Below are 7,678 nucleotides of genomic sequence, written 5' to 3'. Positions count from 1 at the left end.
GGACAGGAGACACATCCCTGGTGCTCCCTGAGGACAGGAGACACATCCCTGGTGCTCCCTGAGGGCAGCAGACACATCCCTGGTGCTCCCTGAGGGCAGGAGACACATCCCTGGTGCTCCCTGAGGGCAGCAGAGGGTGTCAGATTCCCTTGGAGCTGGAGTCAGAGATGGTTGTGGGCTGTCATGTGGGTGCTGGGGACTAAACGAAAGTCCTCTGCAAGAGCAGCAGGTGCTCCTGACTGTGGAGTCCTCTCCCAGTCTCTAACTCTACATTTTGAGAATAATTACATTTTAAACTTAATTAGAGATGTGGAAAGGGCTGGAGAGATGACTCAATAGTTCAGAGCACTGGCTGCCCTTCCTGAGGACCTGGGTTCAGTTCCCAGCACCCACAGGCTGATTCACAAGCATCTGCAACGCCAGCTTCAGAGGATCAACCACGGGCACTGCCTGCACAGGAAACACAGTCATCCAAAGAAAACAACGCACACAATTAAAACAAACGAGACCAAAGCCAGCCAGCCAGCCAGACGAATGAACAGGACAGACAGCGGCCAATGCCTTTGATCCTAGTGCTGAGGAGTGAGAGACAGGAGGAGGAGGATCTCTGAGTGTGAGATCTCAAGTCCTGGCCAGCTGGAGCTACACAGTAAGACCCTGTTTCAAAAAACCAAATAAGTGTGTGTGTGGGGGGGGTGGGGGGGTGGAAGAAGGGAGGAAGCTGTCATAGAGAGCAGAGCAGGGCGCAGCGAGGCTCATGAAAATTCCATGTAAAGCGTGCACTATCCATTTCCCGAGGACATGAAGAGCTCCGTGGTCGTGATGGGTCTTTGCAAGTCAAGTGAGGGGCCACTGAACAACTGTGAGGTGAAACACGATTTGTGTTTTGGGAGGAGAGAGGGAGGACTTGAGAGTAACTCTGACACAGTTTGACGGGAGAACCGTTCGAATCCTGCATTCCTCCTAAGCCATGTAGAAGAATCAGAGATAAACAGAACCTGTGAGGACAATCCAGCAAGGAGAAATGCTCACTCTGTAAGAAGTGGGCAAACACTGAATGCAAGCTTCTGACAGACAAGACATGAAAAGCAGGCAGGGACTTCACAGGCTCCCTGTGAATTCTAGGCCAGCTGGAGCTAGAGAGGCTACAGCTAGTGAAACCCTGTGTCTCCCCCAATCCCCAAAAAGAGCCAATGGGTGATGGCACACACCTTTAATCCCAGCATGTGGGAGGCAGAGGCAGGTGGAGCTCTGAATTTGAGGCTAGCCTGGTCTACAGAGTGAGTTCCAGGACAGCCAGGGCTACACAGAGAAACCCTGTCTTGAAAAAACCAAAACCCAAACCAAACCAAACCAAAAAGGGACTTGCTAAAAGTAGACACGTAGCGGGCTTTGGATTCAGGGTGACTAGACAGACAGCTGTGAGACCATGAGTGGCTACTAATACTACCTGCCTAAATAAATACAATGGAGGGACATGATGGTATGGGGGAAATGGCACAAAACATCACCTAAAAAGACGTTAGATAAAAAAAAAAAAAACCAATGACGGGCAGAGGAGATGCCTGGGGTTCCAAGCACTGTTGCTCTTGTAGAAGACCCTGGCTTCATTCCCAACACCCACACAATGGTAAGGGGCGTCATCATTCCATTTCCAGGGGGCTCCATGCTCCCTTCCGACCTCTCCAGGGAACCAGGCATGCACTTGGTATACATACATATGCATGGGCAAACACTCAGGCACATAACATTATCAAAAAAAAGAAAATTAAAACTCACAAAGAGTTATGTTAAAAAAGTCAACTACCTCTGAGAGGAAATTCAAGGTTTTTTTTTTTTTTTTTTTGGTTTTTCGAGACAGGGTTTCTCTGTATAGCCCTGGCTGTCCTGGTACTCACTTTGTAGACCAGGCTAGCCTCGAACTCAGAAATCCGCCTGCCTCTGCCTCCCAAGTGCTGGGATTAAAGGCGTGCACCACCACCGCCCGGCTAGAAATTCAAGTTTTTATTAGACTTTTCTACCCTGAAAATTTATGGCTTGTATATTTGTGGGAAAAGAGATGAGAGAATCAATGGTTGTATACCTAGACAAGTTATCATTCAATTTTTAAATTAATTAACTTATTTTGGCTTTCTGAGGCAAAGTTTCATTATGTAACCCTGGCTGCCTGGGAAGTTACTAAGTAGACCGGGCTAGCTCTAAACTCACGGAAATAGCTCATCAATATTTTTTTTTCATCAATATTTTTTAAAGGTATAAAAAGCCTTTTACTTTTACTTTCAATCTTGACACACACTTGTAATCTTGCACATGACAGCAAGGTCAGGAGGGTCCCTATAGCTTGAGTTAGAAGCGGTGAGAGGCGGAGGTCGGTTCTGAGAACAAAATCCAGGTCTTACGCAAAAGCACTATGCACCTTTTAACACCTGAGCCTCTCCTGGCCTTTTCTCCTACTCCACTGCGTTTCTGCCATTTCACTCAGAGAAAGCGCTTCCTTCAGCTCCACGCCCACGTTCAGAAAGTACAGTGTCTATTATTAAACACAATGCTCATTCTTTGTGTGCCAGGGCAGCTGCTCTACCGTGTTTACATTCACCGTCATGTACATACTGGCACACATAAACTGTCCACTGAATGTGACCATCGCTTTCCGGAACACACACAGGGCAAGGCAATTGCCCACGACTCCCACATTAATCCCAAGTGTGTGTACCCTACCTCCAAGCACGCATACTAACTCCAACCCTGCCAGCCGGGAACACCACCACATCTTCTTCAGAACTCTGCGCTCCGCAGGAAATCCCTTCGCCCCTGACCTCGGCTTTCATGGCCATTCTGATTTCAAGCTTTAAATTGGCACTCACTATACCCCACAGACCCAAGACGTTCCTAGGGCTTCAGGCTTGAAGCCAATTGGGTTGAATACACCCCTCGGAAGTTGCTTGGTCACAGTGCACTCTGGGAAATGTAGTCCATCTCTGCATAGTCTTTAACAAAAGACTACACCACAACTGTCAATTTAAAGGCCCTGGCTTTAAACTTCAGTATTTCCATCGACATGGACCTTCCCTATACACAAAGCTAACATCTGTTCACAAGAGCTTCAGGAATTTCAGGACACGTTGAGATGCTCAATATTGAGACCTAGATACTGTACTTCAACCGGCTATGCAAATGATGCCGCTAGCTATCTTTGGACCAGCAATATCCATGGGTGGGATGGCTCTTGGGAAATGTAGTCCAGTGCCTGGGAGCCTGAGAAACTGGCATCAGAAAGATGACAAGACACATGGGTTGTAAAACAGCATCATACTAGAGATGAGTTTGTACGGTCTATGCTCCAACAACAAACTGGCTGAATCACTCACTGCCTCGGATCACACTAGTACCTGCCTGCTTTATGATGAAAGGTGAAAAGGGTTAAGTTTTAGTTGGTGCCTGATCCAAACCCATGTCCTGCCTAAAAAATCCATGAAAACCCTACCTTGAACTCAGGTTTGGTGTCTCTTCCACTCTCAAACAAACAGAAATACCTTAGTCCCATCCTCTAAATGCTCTTTTAAAAAAACAAAACAAAACAAACGTGTTTGGGCAGGGTGTCAGATCGCCTGAAGCTGGGGTTGCAGCCAGTTGTGAGCCACCACGAGGGTAGTGGGGTTCAAAGCCAGCTCCTCTCCAAGAGCAGCAAATGTTACTGCTGAGCTGTCTCTCCATGCCTTTCAACTACCCTGAAAGCATGTGCTGTAAGTGCCTGCTCATGGTTATGCTATTGTTCTCTGGTATACTGGTCCATTCTGTCCATCTGTTTGCTTGCTTAAGTTCCAATACAGGAGGATGGTTCGCATCAATTAAAACTTAAGAGCAGGAAAATTTACAAGGAAATCTTGAAGGCACTTCAATGGTGTCAGCCCCTCAATGGGCATCTGTACCATGCATGGTTCTCATTCAGCTACTGGGCTTAGAACCTCCTCCATGGTTCTGTCCACCCACCAGACTCGTGTTCAACTAGGCTGCATCCAGTTCAGTGAAGTTATAATCTACCTACCTGAGAGTGGATGATGCAAGACCTGAATTTTAAATCAAATACCAACTCACTGGCAAGGTGTGATGGGGGCAAGGTGTGATGGGGGCAAGGTGTGATGGGGTAAGGTGTGATGGGGGCAAGGTGTGATTGGGGGCAAGGTGTGATGGGGGCAAGGTGTGATGGGGGCAAGGTGTGATGGGGATCCCCTCAGCCCCAACTAGCACTTGGAGAGTGGAGCTGGGAGGGTCCGGGTTCAGCTCTAGACTCTGATTGGACACGTACCTGTTTGAGGCCAGCATAAGCTACAGCCTATCTCAAAAACAAAAACCACCACTTGGCAACTGTGCTTGAGCTTGGGTCTTTAATGATGCTACCGTGTGTGTGTGTGTGTGTGTGTGTGTGTACGTGCATGCCAGGCATGGTGGCCTACACCTGTAACACCAGCATTGGTAGATGACTCTCTGAGTTCCCTGGCAGTACGTATTTATATAGTAAGTCTTAGGCTAACCAGGGCTACCTAGAGAGGCCCTTCCTCAGAAAGAGAAAGGGAAGTGGGTAGGCTTATGGCATTGAGGTCTCGAAGTAACTCAGCGAAGGAAATGAGATGACATTTACTTTCTGAATCTGGGCGATATGGACACACACCGCTGTGCCTGTGTCTCTCTGGCTCTGCAGTACTGTGTGCAGCTTGTTTCAATCATGGCAACGCTGCTTTTGGTAAGAAACGTAATCACACTCTGGAGCAGGGCGTGGTGGTTCACACCTGTTATCCTAGTCCTCGAGAGTCAGGAGGACTGCCTCTGAAGGGTGACCAGGGCTAGACAGCAAGATCCTGCTGTCTAAACAACAAACCAACAGAAACCACTTGACAAGAGGATCTGGAGTTGAGGTCAACCTTGGTTATAAAGCCAGCCTCAAAATCAATCCTCACCCGTGTCTCCTCAGGAACTCTCTAGAGAAGGGAAGATGTCTGCTTGGAGTACCCTGAGCGTTAGTAATGCCCCCCCCCCAATAAAAACAACACCCGACGGTCAAAACACTGTGTTAAAAAAAAAAGTCGACTATATTGCCTGTAGATTGCCTACGTCGCACAATTAACTTACAGAAAAATAACAATGCTAATTAGTTATTATCAGCAGTACATTTTCCCTCCCCTAACACAGACACTCCAGAAGACTACACTTACTAATCGTAATTTGAAAAGAAAATGAGATTTAGGAGGCTTCAGATATCTCTATAATCTCAGCCACTCGTGTACAGTGATCCATCCAGTCGAGACCCAGTCTCCAAGAACCATTCGATCCACACACAACGTCCCCTCCCCACAACAGCTCCTCCACTCACAAAGCGCCACAGCTCGACCCCAACTCTTGCTCACGTTCATTTTCCTTACCTCGCAGTTTCTCTGCCGTTTAACTCCTCCCAGATCCAGCCGTGCATGCAATCTAATCTCCCTATGCTGTCTCTCACACACACACAGGGCTGTCATTGCGGACTCTGTCATCTACAGGACGAGGTTGGCTTCCTCTTGGTCAGACTGCCACTGTTGGGTTGGTCTTAGATGCTGGGGTCCTACATTCCGGTCTGTGGCCCCAACTTCCAGCAGGAAGTCGAATTAGGAGCAGCCTCCCTGGACAGATTTCCGTCTGGGGATTGGATGACTCATTCTGCTGGAGCCATGCGCCTCCGGTCGCCAGCACGGCCTTGAACTACATTTCCCAGAATACCTCGGTCCCTTCGAAACTCGCAGTGCTGAGACAGTGCTAGGTCAAAGAAAGATTGAACCAGACCAGCTAAACCTGCAGGGGTTTAAGAGGCTAAAGGAGTTTGACTCCAGGACTGATGACCTGAGTTCGATCCCCGGGGACACACAGTGGAAGGCAAGAATCTACCTTCTGCAAGTTGTCTGCTGAAGGCCACATGAGCGCTCACATACACACACAAACATAAACAAATGTCTTTTTTTTTTTTTTTTTTTTTTTTTAAATTACAACAGTTTGCATTGCAACAAGCCAAACACAGTGGCTCACATCTTTAATGCCAGCATCAGGGAAGCTGAGGCAGGAGAGCTCTACGAATGGAAGGCCAGTCTGAGCTGTCTCATACAAATATGTGTTGCCAATTGTCAACAGAGGAATCACAGCCAACCAGCATGTAGAAGAGTGAGTGGCTGGTAAAGCATTGGGTGAACTTGAGTATCAGTAAAAGGGGATCTTATCAAGGGACTCTGCCAATGTCAGGATGACCGGGCGGGGAGGAGCACTAATGGAAATGAGGATTCAGAGGAGCCCGATCAAAGTCTAGTCTAGGGAGTCTTTGACCACTGGGATTTCCACAGGATTCCGAAGAATAGCCAAACACTTTGTATTTGTTGTTCAGGCCACAGCTTTCAGCCCCTCTTTCAGCGACTCATGCCCCCTGTCGCTTCCCATTTCCAGGTGTTGTACTTCCTTCTCCTGGGAGCCTCTTTTAAGGAGTGGGCAGGGGACTCCTGACAGGTTTTGGGAGAACTTATTAGCCTCTTTAGGGATAATGAGCCGCCTCGGTGCCAAGTGTCTGAATGCTCCATCTGTGCAGGGCATTGAAGGGAACAAGCTGACTCCGGGAGATCGGGAACTGTGTAGAATTGTTATTGTGTGTCCCGGTGGTAGTCTAGGGGATGTGAAGGCAGAGAGGTTTCCTTGATTGGTGAGTATGATCGCATCCTTTGTGTGTGACTGGAGTCTATGTGACCGTTTTGTGCCATGCTTTTTACTGGTTTGAGGTCCCTCGAGTGTGAGTTCTCTGGACTTTTGTGTTTGTGAGCACTTGCCTAACTTTGGGAGAGTGTGAGGTGCCCGACTGAGGTGTGAATGCTTCCCAGTGGACCTTTTCTAATTTCGGTGGGGGTAAGGTGAGGGTGGGCGGCAACAGTGACTGTTATTGGGTCTCCCTGCTAAGGCTTCCGTGTGGGGTGGATTGTATTTTCCTTTGAGGCACCCGTGGCTTTTGTGTTCCTGCAGTGTGTGATTAATTGGAGAGTCACTATAGGTGAGGCAACTTTGTACCTTTGTGACTCCAGCCAAGGGGACTTGTGTCACATCCTTGGGCAGACTCTGTCCTAGTCTACAGTCACCCTACTTTTGTCTGGTGCTGTCATTACATAGAAAACCCCTGGACTTCTCTGATTTCTTAATGTGTGCTATGACTGTTGAGCCAAAGTGACCTCTGAAATGGTCAAATTACATCTTCAAGACCCTTGTGTGTTGTCATTCTTTTTATTTATTTATTTTTTTAATTCCAGAGCTCTGTCCTGTAGCTTATGATTTCCTGACATCCCTTTACTTTTGTCAAGATGTGGCTTGTTTTCCTTCTGTTGAAACTTCTGGCCCATCCTGTGACTGCGTTCCTGTAGTGTACCCTGTAGTGGAAGTTTAAGGAAATGTCAGGTGATGCAGACCTGACACGTGGTATTTGGAGAGAGTATAAATAGGACTCAACCCACAGTGACTAGTGTATAGCTAGCTTTCCAATGCTTTGTTGGTCTCCAGTCTTTGCTGATCTTTGCTTCATTAACTGCTCTTAAATACTTTATCATCCTCCATTTACCCGATTTCTTTTCTTTTCTTTTCTTTTCTTTTCTTTTCTTTTCTTTTCTTTTCTTTTCTTTTCTTT

The 7,678-nt window shown here is 47.4% G+C and overlaps 1 protein-coding gene across 3 annotated transcripts in view; it reads right to left on the bottom strand.

Annotated features, from left to right (window-relative positions):
- LOC110338419 (zinc finger protein 790) overlaps positions 1 to 5,638 on the bottom strand; it is a 14,865-nt gene extending 9,227 nt beyond the window's left edge. For all 3 annotated transcript variants that reach the window (XM_029537545.1, XM_021221798.2, XM_021221793.2), the window contains exon 1: positions 5,418 to 5,638. The gene's annotated coding sequence lies outside the window, so the exon portion shown is untranslated. The remainder of the gene's footprint in view (positions 1 to 5,417) is intronic.
- Between the last annotated feature and the right edge of the window lie 2,040 nt (positions 5,639 to 7,678).

The sequence above is a fragment of the Mus pahari genome, chromosome 1, assembly GCF_900095145.1.
Source record: "Mus pahari chromosome 1, PAHARI_EIJ_v1.1, whole genome shotgun sequence".
NCBI classification, from domain to species: Eukaryota; Metazoa; Chordata; class Mammalia; order Rodentia; family Muridae; genus Mus; species Mus pahari.
Note: the sequence above shows the minus strand (reverse complement) of the source record. Positions and strands in the feature narration are given on the sequence as shown.